Consider the following 16,101-nt stretch of genomic DNA (forward strand, 5'->3'; position numbering starts at 1 on the left):
GGCTTCACACTCTGGCAGCAAGAAGAAGGAGATAGACTTCAATAAAATAATCCCTCCAGTCACTAAACGAGCAAGTAGATACAAAGAGATTTGTATCTATCATACATAAGCAACGTCAGCCTCTTGCTTGGTACCTTGGGAGCCCCCAGGAGGAGTGGGGAAGAGCAGACAGAGGATGGGGAATGCAGAGAGGAGAGTGAGGAGTCTGGGCTCCCCTTTTTTTTTTTTTTCCCCCGTCAACCAAAAAAGGAATGTCAACATTTGTTTGGCACCACTGTGTTCAGAATATCCTTAGGGCTCTGTATAGGTGACAAAAGGAGTATCAGGCCATGGTCATTTCCTTAGGAAGATGCCGTATAGGAAGAGAGGGTGGGAAATCACGAGGGCATTAGTCAGCCTCCGGTACTTTGCTGCTCAAGTTTCAGGAGCTGTTTTTCAAGTTTTGAGGTGTTTTATCGATGCATCATCAGAAACTGGCCATTCAAGTGAAAGACAGGAATGTCAAATTTATATCTTTCATACCAGGCAGAGTTTTCTGGAAGTGTGACATTCACTTCCTGTAAAATAAACCTGTTTTTATAAGGCTTGAGTACTTCCTTGGCTTCACCACAAAGGGGGCGTGGGTCCTTTGTGAATAAGGTCAGCACAGGCAGAGTTGTCTCAGAGGCAGAGCAGTTTACCAAGAAGACTCCAAGGGAGGATTTGGTAAGTTGCATGCTATTTCCTTGAAACCAGAGCATCTTAATTCTGATCCAGATGATTTCTCCCCTTCGAAATAATTGCAAACAAGATTAAAACTGTATTCATGAACTATTCCAGCTGGCTTTTGGCTTCCTCTGATGTATACTCCTGAGCTTCACGCTGCCAACATCTCCGCTTCTGCCCCACACCCAGGCTGGGCTCCCTTTGACTTTTTTTTTTTTTTTTTTTTTGAGACGGAGTCTCGCTGTGTCGCCCAGGCTGGAGTGCAGTGGCCGGATCTCAGCTCACTGCAAGCTCTGCCTCCCGGGTTTTTACGCCATTCTCCTGCCTCAGCCTCCCGAGTAGCCGGGACTACAGGCGCCCGCCACCTCGCCCGGCTAGTTTTTTGTATTTTTTTAGTAGAGACGGGGTTTCACCATGTTAGCCAGGATGGTCTCGAACTCCTGACCTCGTGATCCGCCCGTCTCGGCCTCCCAAAGTGCTGGGATTACAGGCTTGAGCCACCGCGCCCGGCCCCTTTGACGTTTGATTGGCGACATGGAGAGTTAGGGACCCAGAACTGCCTGCAAGTAGCTCATACCCCACCCCTGCTATTGCCCACATTCAGCCTGTCACCAAGTCCTGCCTACTATGTCCCCACAGCTCCCATCAACCTTGCCATCCCCTCTGCATCTGTCCAAAGAAGCAGGGCTGAGATCTAGGTTCTGCCTGTCCTGACACACACACAGACAGCTCTTCCTAGTTGTGACCTGGGGCAAGTTTCTTCACCTCTCTGAGCCTTGGTTTTCTCAACTATGAAATAAAAATAAAGATAGCCTGGGCGTGGTGGCTCACGCCTGTAATCCCAGCACTTTGGGAGGCTGATGCTGGTGGATCACGAGGTCAGGAGTTCGAGACCAGCCTGGCCAATATGGTGAAACCCCATCTCTACTAAAAATACAAAAAATTAGCTGGGCATGGTGGCGAAAACCTGTAATCCCAGCTACTTGGGAAGCTGAGGCAGGAGAATTGCTTGAACTTGGGAAGCAGAGGTTGCAGTGCGCCAAGATCATACCATTGCACTTCAGCCTAGAGGACAGAGTGAGACTCCATCTCAAACAATACATAAATAAATAAATAAATAAATAGGCCAGTCATGGTGGCTCATGCCTGTAATCCCAACACTTTGGGAGGCTGAGGCAGGCAGATCAGAAGGTCAAGAGATCAAGACCATCATGGTGAAACCCTGTCTCTACTAAAAATACAAAGATCAGTTGGGCGTGCTGGTGCACGCCAGTACTCGGGAGGCTAAGGCAGGAGAATCGCTTGAACTGGGAGGCAGAGGTTGCAGTGAGCCGAGATCACGCCACTGAACTCCAGCCTGGTGACAGAACAAGACTCGTCTTAAAAAATAATAAATAAATAAATAAATAAATAAATAAATAAAGACACTGGTTGGGTGTGGTGGCTCATGCCTGTAATCCCAGTATTTTGGGAGGCTGAGGCAGGAGGATCACTTGAGCCCAGGAGTTTGAGACCAGCCTGAGCAACATGGCAAACTGTCTCCACAAAAAAACACAAAATTTAGGCCAGTGTGGTGGCATGTGCCTATAGTCCCAGCTACTTGGGGAACTGAGAGGGGAGGATTGCTTAAGCCTGGGAGATCAAGGCTGCATGAACCATGTTTGTGCCACAGCACTCCAGCCTGGGAGACAGAGCAAGACCCTGTCTCAAAATAATAATAGTAATAATAAAGATACCTACCATACAAGGCTGTTGTGAGAAATCAGTAAGATTACCCAGGAAGGGTGCTTAGCTCAGGCCTGGCTCATGGCATTTTTTTTTTTTTTTTTTGAGACGGAGTCTCGCTCTGTCACCCAGGCTGAAGTGCAGTGACGCGATCTCGGCTCACTGCAAGCTCCACCTCTCAGGTTCACACCATTCTCTTGCCTCAGCCTCTGGAGTAGCTGGGACTACAGGCGCCTGCCACCAAGCCCGGCCAATTTTTTTTTTGTATTTTTGGTAGAGACAGGGTTTCACCGTGTTAGCCAGGATGGTCTCAATTTCCTGACCTTGTGATCCACCTGCCTCGGCCTCCCAAAGTGCTGGGATTACAGGCGTAAGCCACCGCGCCTGGCCACATGGCATATGTTAAACACTCTCTAAAAGTCAACCACTGTTAGCATCCGTTCAGACTTCATCATTTCTTGGCTGGGCACTCAGGACAGCCCCCATGATGGCCTCTCTGTCTCCATTCTTGCCCCTCCAATCTGTCTTCTCCAACTGAGCCAGTGTCAAGCCCCTGTTTACATTTTTTCAATGGCACCTGCATCTTCTTTGCTGAGGGTGGGTCTTGGTCCATCTGAGATACTGATTAAAGTGCAGCTTTCTGGGATGTCCCCTCCAAGGATCCCTGCATTTGTCACAATGTCCCAGGCAATCTTGCAGTGCAGTGACACTTGAGATTCACCCCTCTGCAAGCTAGTCTACATTCATTGGTGCAGGATTCAAGGCCCTTCAGATCTAGCCCCTGCCAACCTTTCCAGCCTGATACTCCCTACCTCACACCATACCCTCCACTGACGCCACAGTACATGCACCTCCTTCCTGCCCCACACTATCCTGTACCTCTGCTGTTCCCTCTGCTTCCCTGTCCCCAAACTGGGGAACATGCCTATTAGGGGCCAAATTGTATCTCTCCAACCCCTACAAATTCATATGTTGAAGCCCTGGCTCCTCAGTACCTCAGAATGTGACTGTATTTGGAGAGAGTGCCTTTAAAGAGGTGATTTAACTTAACATGAGGCCAATTAGGGTGGGTTCTGATCCAATCTGATTAATGTTCTTATCAGAAGAGGAAATTTGGACACACAGAGACACCAGAGCAGAAGGAAGACCTTGTGAAGACACAGGGAGAATGTGGCCATCTTCGAGTTAAGGTAAGAGGCCCCTGAAGAAATCAACTCTGCCAACATCTTGCTTTTGGACTTTCAGCCCCCACAACTGTGAGAAAATAAACTTCTGTTGTTTCCGTGCCCAGGCCATGGTGTTTTGTTACAGCAACTAGCTGAGCTGATGCACAGAGAGCACCTCCCTGCAGGGCAGCAGCTGTGCCTGCCCCTCATAGAGAACTCACCATGTGGTTCTGCACCTAGTGCTCTACTCATGTATTTACCTCTCCTGTTAGGTCAAGGCTTTTTGCAAGGTAGGGTTGTGAGTTACCAGCGAGTTATGAAATTGACTTCATGGGTTCAACCAGCATTTTTAATGAAATCATAGAATAGAATAGAATAGAATAGAATATAGAGTACACCATATAAAGATATGAACTGTCTCATGAAACTGGTATTTCCCTGTGTATATGTCACATATGTGCATTGGGCCACAATGTAAAATGCATTTTTTTTTTTTTTTACTAATACTCATGGCCAAGAAAGATAGAAAGCCAGTGCCTAGCCCGTGTAACCCTCAAAGGTGATGTCACACCTTCTCATTTCTGTATGTCCAGTGGCTGACCTAGGACCTGGCATGCAGTAGGTCTTTGGGGAATATTTGTGGAACCAATGCAATGACCCTTGCCTATATGATCTTCTCTACTTCTCCCTTCATGACCCTGGTTGCAGCACCAAAATCTCTCACCTGGATGACAACAGCCTCCTAACAGGTCCCTGCTTCCATCTTGGCCTCTCTGTAGCCTTCCTTCAGCAGGCAAGAGTCATCTTCTACAGCGTAAATTGCATCCCATCACTTACCTATTCCAGTGACTTCCTATTGGAGCCCAAGTAAAGTCCTAAGTCTTTACCTGCCCTCTGATGCCTGCTGTGATCTGCTTTCCCCATCCTCTCCAACTTCCTCTCCTTCCCCTACTCCCTCCCTCATTCCATCCAGCTGCACTGACATCCGTGGTGGTCTCCAGAGCCAACCAGCCCACGCCTGCCTCAGGGGTCCACACACACTTACTTCTGCTTGGAAGGCCCTTCCCCCAAACAAGTCCCTTGTCTTCCTTCTCTCAAGTCTAATGTCACTTCCTCAAAGAGGCCATCCCGAACTGTTCTGGTCAGTAAAATTCTATTTAGGAGGGATATTTCATAACATAGAAGACACTTGTTGATATGGTTTGGCTCTGTGTCACCACCCAAATCTCATGTTCAGTTGTAATCCCTAGTGTTGGAGATGGGGCCTGGTGGGAGGTGATTGGATCATGGGGGTGGATCCTCCTGAATGGTTTACGACCATCCCTTTGGTGCTGTTCTCATGATAGAGTTCTCACGAGATCTGGTTGTTTGAAAGTGTGTAGCACCTACCTCATTTTTCTTTCTCCTGCTCTGGTTGTATAAGATATGCCAGCTTCCCCTTCACCCTTTCACCATGATTGTTCCTGAGGCCTCCCCAGAAGCTGAGCAGGTACTGCCATGCTTTCATGCTTTCCTTCTCTCTCTCTTTCTTTCTTTCTTTCTTTCTTTCTTTTCTTTCTTTCTTTCTTTCTTTCTTTCTTTCTTTCTTTCTTTTTCTTTCTTTCTTTCTTTCTTTCTTTCTTTCTTTCTTTCCCTCCCTCCCTCCCTCCCTCCTTCTTTATTTATTTATTTATTTTTGATGGAGTTTTGCTCTTGTTGCCCTGGCTGGAGTTCAATGGCATGATCTCAGCTCGCTGCAACCTCCGCCTCCCAGGTTCAGGCAGTTCTTCTGCCTCAGCCTCCCAAGTAGCTGGGATTACAGATGCCCACCACCACACCCAGCTAATTTTTTATTTTCAGTAAAGATGGAGTTTCTCCGTGTTAGTCAGGATGGTCTCGATCTCCTGACCTTGTAATCCACCTGTCTTGGCTTCCCCAAGTGCTGGGATTACAGGCGTGAGCCACTGCGCCTGGTGGAGACCAAAGTTTTTATTGTGCAGATGAAGTCTCCAGGTAGCATTCTTCAGAGAACATAGATTGTAAATTTTGCCTGTCAGACTGTTTTTCTCCTGGACCAGGAAAAAGACCTGGAAAAGGAAGGGGATTCTCTTTAGAATGTAGATTTCCGGCCGGGCGCGGTGGCTCAAGCCTGTAATCCCAGCACTTTGGGAGGCCGAGACGGGTGGATCACGAGGTCAGGAGATCGAGACCATCCTGGCTAACACGGTGAAACCCCGTCTCTACTAAAAAAAAAATACAAAAAACTAGCCGGGCGAGATGGCGGGCGCCTGTAGTCCCAGCTACTCCGGAGGATGAGGCAGGAGAATGGCGTAAACCCCGGAGGCGGAGCTTGCAGTGAGCTGAGATCCGGCCACTGCACTCCAGCCCGGGCGACACAGCGAGACTCCGTCTCAAAAAAAAAAAAAAAAAAAAAGAATGTAGATTTCCCTCATGACAGGACTATTTCAATATATGGCAAAGAAACATAATTTGGAGCAAAATACTTTGATTTCTTTCAGGGCCTGCTATCTGTCATGTGATGCTATACTAGAGTCAGGCTGGAATTTGGTATCCTGTTTCTACAAAGAGTCTGCTTTATCAGTCTTAAGATCTGTTTTTACTGGTGAGTTTTGCCTGAATTCCAAAAGGGAGAAGGGAATAATGAGGCATATCTGACTGTCACTTCCCATCAAGGTCTGAACTAGTCGTTTGAAATGCCCTTCGCTGAGAGGAGAGGTCCATTCAGACGGTTGGGAGGCTTAGATTTTTATTTTTGGTTTACATTATTCAATGTGGAAGTGTTGAAATGTGGGGCCATTAAGAGATCTGCCCTATGGATGGATTAATCCATTTAAAAATTAATGAATTAATGACTTAATGAATTAGTGGATTATCACATGAGTGGGATTGGTTAAGAAGAGTCAGCCGGGCACAGTGGCTCACACCTGTAATTCCAATATTTTGGGAGGCCGAGGCGAGTGGATCACCTGAGATCAGGAATTTGAGACCAGCCTGGCCAACATGGCAAAACCCAGGCATGGTGGCAGGCGCCTGTAATCCCAGCTACTCAGGAGGCTGAGGCATGAGAATCACTTGAACCCAGGAGGCAGAGGTTGCAGTGAGCCAAGATCACCATTGCACTCCAGCCTGGGGGACAGAGTGAGACTCTGTCTTGAAAAACAAAAGAAGAGGCAGAGAGACGTGAGCTAGACACTCAGCCCTCTGGCCATGTGATAGCCTGCATCACCTCAGGACTCTGTAGAGAGTTCTCATCAGCAAGAGGGCTCTCACCAGTTGTGCCCTCTCAACTTTGGACTTCCCAGCATCCAGAACTGTAAGAAATAAATTTTATTTATTATATTCAGTTTCAGGTATTCTGTTATAAGCAACAGCAAAAAGATTGTTATAAGCAACTGAAAACAGATTAAGACAGTGCTCAAGGTAAAATACCAATACACAACATACAATTTTTTTTTTTTTTTTTTTTTTTTTTTTTGAGACAGAGCGCTCTGTCACCTAGGCTGGAGTGCAGTGGCATGATCTTGGCTCACTGCAAGCTCTGCCTCCAGGTTCACACCAGTCTCCTGCCTCAGCCTCCCAAGTAGCTGGGACTACAGGCACCCGCCACCATGCCCGGCTAATTTTTTGTGTTTTTAGTAGAGACGGGGTTTCACCATGTTAGCCAGGATGGTCTCAATCTCCTGACCCCATGATCTGCCCACCTCGGCTGCCCAAAGTGCTGGGATTACAGGCATGAGCCACCACACCCGGCCACAACACACAAATTTTGTATACAGTGTGATTACAATTGTGTGTCAGTTTCCTCATCTGTAAAATGGGAATAGAAATAGTAGTCTGGAAGCGGTGTCTCACATCTGTAATCCTAGTGCTTTGGGAGACTGAGGCTGGCAGATTGCCTGAGCTCAAGAGTTCAAGACAAGCCTAGGCAACATGGTGAACCCCATCTCTACTAAAATACAGACAATTAGCCTGGTGTGATGCTGTGCACCTGTCATGCCAGCTACTCGGGAGGCTGAGGCAGGAGAATTGCTTGAACCCAGGAGACAGAGGTTGCAATGAGCCTAGATCACGCCACTGCACTCCAGCCTGGGCGACAGAGTAAGACTCCATCTCCAAAAACACAGAAATAGTACCTACACTTCTTAGAATAGTGGTGAGGTTTAAATGAATTACTATTCATAATACAAACATTAGCCGGGTGTGATGATACATGCCTGTAGTCCCAGCTACTCAGGAGGCTGAGGCAGGAGAATCACTTGAACCTGGGAGGTAGAGGTTGCAGTGAGTAAAGATCAAGCCATTGTACTCCAGCCTGCATGACAGAGTGAGACTCCATCTGAACAAAAGAATTACTGTTCAGAGACACAGTTCATACTGCACAAGCCTTTGTTGAATAAAATAAATTCTGTCTTCTAAATAGCACATGAATGGGTGCCCCTCCTCTTCCCTGGTCCAAGTCACCATTATCTCTCTACCCTATTCCTTCCTTGGCCTAATGGGTTTCCTTGCATCCACCATTATGCTCCTCCAGTGCCTCCTACCTACTCAAGCTCAGGTGACCTTTTCAAAATGCAAATATGATGCACATGCTTAACACCCTTCAATGGCTCCCTATTGCACAGTCCACACTCCTTCATAGGATTTACAAGGCCTGAATGATTTGGCCCCTACCCACCTGTCCAGCCTCATCTTTACTATTGCCACTGAACCTCACACATGACCTCACTTTGACTTCACATATTACTGAGGTACCCTGGGGAGTTGCTTCCTGGTAGTCTGTAAGAGCCAGAATAATCAAAACCGTGTTTCCCTTGACCATAAGTGGAAATTGCACCCCATAGAGCAGACTGCCCCAGATTGCACACTTGGTTCTGTAGCCACCTGCTATGCCAGTCAACTTCCTGATTCTGTCAGAAATGTTTGAACCAGAGTGACTCCATCTTGAATAGAGTCTGGGTAAAATGAAGATAAGACCTTCAGAGCTGCATTCCCATGGGAGCAGGTATTCTTAGTCACAAGATAAGATAGGAGATCAGCAGGCTGACATCACAAGATATAGGTCACAAAGACTCTGCTGATAACACAAGATGTGGGGGGGAAAAAAAGCCCCCAAACCCAGTATCAAGCTGGCAATGAAAAACTCTAATTGTCCTCACTGCTGAAAATACAATAAATATAATGCATTAGAATGCTAAAAGACACTCCCACCAGTGCTATTACAGTTTACAAGTGCCATGTCAACGTTTGGAAGTTACACTATGTGGTCTAAAAAGGGGAGGATCCCTCAGTCCTAGATATCTCCACCCCTTTCCCAGTGTGAACTCCAAAGTATCCAAGACAGGTGTCAGCCAATTTAGATGGTTTTATTTTGCCAAGGTTAAGGATGCACCCATGACACAGTCTCAGGAGGTCCTGACAACACGTGCCCAAGTTGTTCAGGGTACAGCTTGCTTTTATACCTTTTAGACATAATACATGTCAATACATGTAAGAGGCCGGGTGCAGTGGCTCAGGCCTGTAATCCCAGCACTTTGGGAGGCCAAGGCAGGCAGATCACCTGAGGTCAGGAGTTCAAGACCAGCCTGGCCAACATGGTGAAACTCTGTCTCTACTAAAAATATAAACCTCTGTCTCTGCTAAAAATATAAAATATAAACTCTGTCTCTACTAAAAATACAAAAATTAGCTGGGCACAGTGGTGCATGTCTGTAATCCCAACTACTTCGGAGGCTGAGGCATGAGGATCACTTGAACCTTGGAGGCAGTGGTTGCAGTGAGCTGAGATTGTGCCACTGTACACCAGCCTGCGTGACAGAAAGAGATTCCATCTCAAAAAAAAAAAAAAAAAAAATACATGTAAGGTGTATATTCAGGTGTTCTGTTATAAGCAACAGAAAGGTGGGAAAACTTGAAGTGGGAGAATTTGAAGTGACCTGGAAAGGTGGGACAACTTGAAGTGAGGGCTTCCAGATTACAGGTAGATTTACAAATTTTCTGACTGGCAATTGGTTGAAAGAGTTAAGTTATTATCTAAAGACCTGGCATCAACAGAAAGAAATGTATGGGTTATCACAATAAGGGGTTGTGGAGACCAGAGTTTTATGATGCATATAAAGTCTCCAGGTAGCAGGCTTCAGAGAAAATAGACTGCAGATGTTTCTTATCAGACTTCAGGTCTGTGTTGATGTTAATGCTGGTTGGTTTTTCCTGAATTCCAAAAGGGAAGAGGGTATAATGAGGTATGTCCAACCCCCAATTCTTATCATGGCCTAGTTTTTCAGGTTAACTTTGGAATGCCCTCGGCTGACAGGGAGGTCGATTTAGATGGTTGTGGGGGGGCCTTAGAATTTTATTTTTAGTTTACACCAGAAAACTAATAAATAATCCACCCCTTGTTTAGCATATAATTAAGAAATCACCATAGGTATACTCAGTCAAGCAGCCCATGCCACTGCTCTACTTATAGAGTAGCTACCCTTTTATTCCTTTACTTTATTAATAAACTTGTTTTTAGGCCAGGTGCAGTGGCTCACACCTGTAATCCCATTGGGAGGCCAACGTGTGTAGATTACCTGAGGTCAGGAGTTTGAGACCAGCCTGGTCAACATGGTGAAACCCGTTTCTACTAAAAATACAAAAATTAGCCAGGTGTGGTGGTGGACACCTGTAATCCCAGCTACTCAGGAGGCTGAGGCAGGAGAACTGCTTGAAACTGGGAGGCAGAGCTTGTAGTGAGCTAAGATCATGCCACTGCACTCCAGTCTGGGCAACAGAGTAAGACCCCATCTCTAAAATAAAATAAAACAAAAATAAAACAAACTTGCTTTTACTTTCCTCTGTTGGCTTGCTCTTAAATTCCTTCCTGCATGAGGCCAAGAACCCATGTGGCCTCCTAGGCCAAGCCCCAATTTTGGGGTTTGCTTCGTGACAATTCCTTCATTCAGGAGGGATTTATTGCACTGTGGGCACACAGAGCTAAATCAGACCCAGCCTTGCTTCCTCTGGGTGAGGCTGTCTTCTTTTTGTTTGTTTGTTTGTTTTGTTTGTTTCTGAGATGGAGTCTCGCTCTGTCGCCCAGGCTAGGGTGCAGTGGCGCAATCTTGGCTTACTGCAAGCTCTGCCTCCCGGGTTCACGCCATTCTCCTGCCTCAGCCTCCCAAGTAGCTGGGACTACAGGCACCTGCCACCACGCCGGGCTAATCTTTTGTATTTTTAGTAGAGATGGGGTTTCACTGTGTTAGCCAGGATGGTCTCAATCTCCTGACCTCGTGATCCGTCCACCTCAGCCTCCTAAAGTGCTGGGATTACAGGCGTGAGCCACTGTGCCCGACCTGGGCCAGGCTGTCTTCTAAGTGCTTTACCTGAATTAACTAATTTCCTGCCAGATAGGTACTGTTTTTCTTTTTTTGAGATGGAGTCTCGCTTTGTCATCAGGCTGGAGTGCAGTGGCTCGATCTCAGCTCACTGCAACCTCTGCCTCCCGGGTTCAAGTGATTCTGCTGCCTTAGCCTCCCGAGTAGCTGGGACTACAGGTGCGTGCCACCATGCCTAGCTAATTTTTTTTTTTTTTTTTTTTTTTTTTTGAGACAGAGTCTCGCTCTGTCACCCAGGCTGGAGTGCAGTGGCGCGATCTCGGCTCACTGCAAGCTCCGCCTCCCAGGTTCACGCCATTCTCCTGCCTCAGCCTCCTGAGTAGCTGGGACTACAGGTGCCTGCCACCGCGCCCGGCTAATTTTTTGTATTTTTAGTAGAGACGGGGTTTCACCGTCGTCTTGATCTCCTGACCTTGTGATCCGCCGGCCTCGGCCTCCCAAAGTGCTGGGATTACAGGCGTGAGCCACCGTGCCCGGCCAATTTTTGTATTTTTTTAGTAGAGACAGTGTTTCACTATGTTGGCCAGAATAGTCTCGATCTCTTAACCTCGTGATCCACCCACCTTGGCTTCCCAAAGTGCTGGGATTACAGGCGTGAGCCACTGCACCCAGCCCAGATATTATTGGTTCCATTTTACTAGTAGGGAAAGTGAAGCACAGGGAGGTTAATTACCTTGCTCAAGGCTTTGTAGCTTGGCTCCAGAGCTGTGGTAAGGTTAACAAGCCTGAGTGCTATAAAGGCCTTGATGGACTTCAGAGGTAGAAACAATCATATTTAATTAGTGGGAGTCCAACAAGTATTCCTAATAAATAATTTGTATGTGCCTCACAGTTTCCAGGGTGGTTTTATGTGGATTCTTTCATTTTACTAGATGAGGCATATTAATGGAAAAACCAAACTCTGTAAAACATTTTAAAGAGGTTTATTCTCTGCCAATATGGGTGAACATAGCCTGGGGAACAGTCTCAAGATGTTCTGAGGAAGTGTGCCCAAGGTGGTTGGGTTACAGTTTGGTTTTATATGTTTTAAGGAGTTAGGAGTTATAAGCAAAGACAATAAATCAATACATGGAAGGGATACCTTGGTTTGTGAGAAAATATTTTAAATGGTTCATTTTCAAGGCATGATAAATTTAAGCTCTGAGAGCCAGCCTGTGAATGTAACAAACTGCATGGCTCATTCACCAAAAAGGTCATAATAAGCAAACAGAATGTAGAGGATGGGTCAGCCCATAAAAGGGAAGAAAATTTCGTTATTGGGAAATTGAAACTTAAGCAGGGAAGGTCACCAATGTATAACCTTACAAGGGGGATGATGAAACTTAGGCAATGTCTGGGATGATTGTAACCCTATAGTACTCAACCAGTGAGGAACTGGGGAAGGGAAGTGGGTGCTAGGAGATAAATTACCTGCTCTAGCTGCCCCAGGTATGCCTGCCTATCAGACACCCGATCTTGCAAGATGGCTATTAAATGTCTCACTTTCACTGTTCTTCATGCCTCTGAGTCCATTCTTCGGGTTTGGACAGGTGAACTTGCTTCTCACAAATCTGGGGACTCATCCAGGATCTCTGTGCCTGTGTGGAGTGGGACTCTGGGAGAGAGGGGAGATGCATCCACCTGATTTAGGTGGCCCACTCTTTCTGGGCATCCGGCTCCCCACAGAGGCCCTAGACAAACCTGAGACTGTTATTCAGGAGGCAGTAGAGGTAACATAGGGAGAAAAGCAGGCACCATGGCAACCAGGCAACCTCGTACATGACCCAAGATCAGAAAATTGGAGAGCCAAGGACAGAAAATTGGATTATAAGTACTGCGTTGGTGGTTGGGCACTTTTGGAGGTCAAGTGTGTTTGAGAAGTATCTTTGATACAAAGTTGAGTGTGGAGTCCCAATCCATGGTCCCCTTCTCCTGCAAGGGAAACAGTTGGAGACTGATGAAGCAATTCTTGGAGTATGCAAGAAACTTCCAGTGGGGGGGTTGAGTAAACAGAGAAAAGCTCCAACACAGACACTGACCAAAAGTGGGAAATAGGAATTCTAGGCCTAGGGGAAAAAGGAAAGAGGGAGCCAAAGAAACGTCCCCTGACATTCCCCCAGATAGTCCTTTGGGGGGAATGTTGTAGGTTTGGAGTAATAACCCTCGAACCAGGGACAGGGAAAAGCAAAAGATGATAAAGTATTGTTCTTTTATCTGGCCCAAAGACCCTATTCGTAAGCCTTTGGTCTTTTGGCCTAAGTTTGTCTCAGATGAGGACTGGATGTGCCAAGCCTTAATTCTCTATGTAAATAATAAAATCTCATCCTCCAAAGAAGAGATAGGTTACCTCTCTGTTGGATCAAGGAATTAGCCCCCATGAAGAGGAAAAGGAACCTAGTAAAAAGCTCTTACCCACCAAAAAGCCCTGGGACCCCATATCATGCTTACCACCTTTATACATCTCACAAAATAGGGGACAGGAAAATCAAGGGACAGTGGGGGGTTAGAGGAAGAAAGACCCAGAGCTGACCAACTGCTCCTTTAGATCCTTATCCAAATTTAAGAAAAGAATTAGAACAGTGTTGGGAACAGGCCCCCAAAACTGGCCATAAACAAAATCTCTGCAGCTCTGTGATATGTTCGTGATGGCTATGACACCCACACTGAAGGTTGTGGGTTTACCAGAATGAGGGCAAGGAACACGTGCCCCACCCAGGGAGGAAAACCGCTTAAAGGCGTTCCTAAACCACAAACAATAGCATGAGTGATCTGTGCCTTAAGGACATGTTCCTGCTGCAGATAACTAGCCAGAGTCCATCCCTTTGTTTCCCATAAGAAATACTTTTAGTTAATCTATAATATATAGAAACAATGCTTATCACTGGCTTGCTGTCAATAAATATGTGGTTAAATCTCTGTTCATGGCTCTCAGCTGTGAAGGCTGTGAGATCCCTGATTTCCCACCCCACATTCTATATTTCTATGTATGTGTCTTTAATTCCTCTAGTGCTGCTAGGTTAGGGTATCCATGACCAAGCTGGTCTTGGCAAACAGTGTAAGAGGGATATTGAGAACTTCCCTATCCCTTCCACACAGCAGTCATCTAGCATGTTCCCTCTTAGGGAAGTCCCCATGGGACAGGGAGAGATTGACTTTTTTTTTTTTTTTTTTTTTTTTTTGAGACAGAGTCTTGCTCTGTTGCCCAGGCTGGAGTGCAGTGGCGCAATCTTGGCTCACTGCAAGCTCTGCCTCCCGGGTTCACACCGTTCTCCTGCCTCAGTCCCCCGAGTAGCTGGGACTACAGGTGCTCGCCACCACGCCCGGTTAATTTTTTGTATTTTTAGTAGAGATGGGGTTTCACTGTGTTAGCCAGGATGGTCTCGATCTCCTGACCTCATGATCCACCCGCCTTGGCCTCCCAAAATGCTGGGATTACAGGCATGAGCCACCACACCCGGCCGAGACTGACTTTTTAAATGCTCCTCTTACAAGTACTGAAGTTAGGAATTTCAAGAAGGAAATGAAACTACTCCTAGAATATCTCCTCAGTTAAGCAGACCAGCTGCACCAATTCCTAGGACCCAGCTTTTACACCTGGGCTAAAATAATGCCTATTATAAATATTCTATTCATGGGAGAAGAAAGGGAAATGATTAGGAGAGTGGCCATGACCATCTGGGTGAGGCAACTCCGTCTTGGGCAAGGAGTCTTGCCAGCCCAACAAAAATTTCCAAATGTCAATCCCGAATAGGATAATAATGATCCCAGGGACTGAGGCCAAATGCATGAATGCAGGACCTCAGGGAATTAATAATTAAAGGAATCAAAGAGCTCCCTCCTGCAACACAAAATGTCTCAAAGGCATTCAAGATTCAACAAGAAAAAAACTCTCTCTGCACTCCTCCAGAGGCTCAGAGATCAGACGAAAAAAAAATTATTCCAAAGTAGATCTGGAGGACCCAGTAGGGCAAGGCCCTTTGAAGGTTAATTTTTTGTAAGTAAGAGCTGGCCTTGCAGACCAGGGAGTGCAGTTGCAGGCATGGAGGTGGCAGGAACCACAGAGCTGGAGCAGACAGCCGAGATAAAGGTGGAAAGTGTGAGAGAGCTAGTGTGAGCAAATTGCTAATAAGAGAACTAATGTCTTTATTACACAAAGGGAGTCATTGGGGACCCTAGGCTCTGTGTGATGCAATACTTAGGAACTATGAGTGTATAGGGATTTATACACTTGCTAAACAAGTATATGGAAGTTGTGCAGCTTGTCAAAGGATAAACAAAAAGGTGATCAGAAAACGGTGATGGGAGGAAGACCTCCCGGACTAAGACCATTTCAAAGCATTCAGGTAGATTTCACAGAAATGCCCAAAGCAGGAAGACTTAATTCTTTTTTTTTTTTTTTTTTTTTTTTTGAGACGGAGTCTTGCTCTGTCGCCCAGGCTGGAGTGCAGTGGCCGGATCTCAGCTCACTGCAAGCTCCGCCTCCTGGGTTCATGCCATTCTCCTGCCTCAGCCTCCCGAGTAGCTGGGACTACAGGCGTCTGCCACCTCGCCTGGCTAGTTTTTTTGTATTTTTTAGTAGAGACGGGGTTTCACCATGTTAGCCAGGATGGTCTCGATCTCCTGACCTCGTGATCCGCCCATCTTGGCCTCCCAAAGTGCTGGGATTACAGGCTTGAGCCACCGCGCCTGGCCGAAGACTTAATTCTTTACTGGTGATCACAGATCACCTTTCTGGCTGGGTGGAAGCCTTTTGCTTTCCAACAGCCACTGGCAAGAATGTGGTCAAAATAATATTAGAACAGATTGTACCTAGATTTGGCCTGGTGGAAAATATTAATTCAGACAATGGGAGCCACTTTATCTCAAGGGTGTTAAGGGGAATTATGGAATGTTTACAAATCAGATGGAATTAGCACACGACTTGGCATCCCCCTTCCTCTGGAAAGGTATAAAGAATGAATCAAACTCTCAAAAAGCATATCACAAAATGCCTTGGACCAAATGTCTCCCAATAGCACTCCTTAGAATTAGGACAGCCCCAGGAAAAGGCTTGGGATTGTCCCCCAATGAGTTATTATATGGACTCCCATATTTGGGCAGAGCTACAGATCTCCCCACTATGGAAACCAAGGATCAATTCTTAAAAAATCATA

General features: G+C 46.3%; 1 pseudogene; it reads right to left on the reverse strand.

Annotated features, from left to right (window-relative positions):
- Positions 1–411: 411 nt before the first annotated feature.
- LOC123568803 (glutaredoxin-like protein C5orf63 homolog pseudogene) lies at positions 412–859 on the reverse strand (annotated as a pseudogene).
- Between the last annotated feature and the right edge of the window lie 15,242 nt (positions 860–16,101).

This window comes from Macaca fascicularis, chromosome 14, assembly GCF_037993035.2.
Source record: "Macaca fascicularis isolate 582-1 chromosome 14, T2T-MFA8v1.1".
Lineage (NCBI taxonomy): Eukaryota > Metazoa > Chordata > Mammalia > Primates > Cercopithecidae > Macaca > Macaca fascicularis.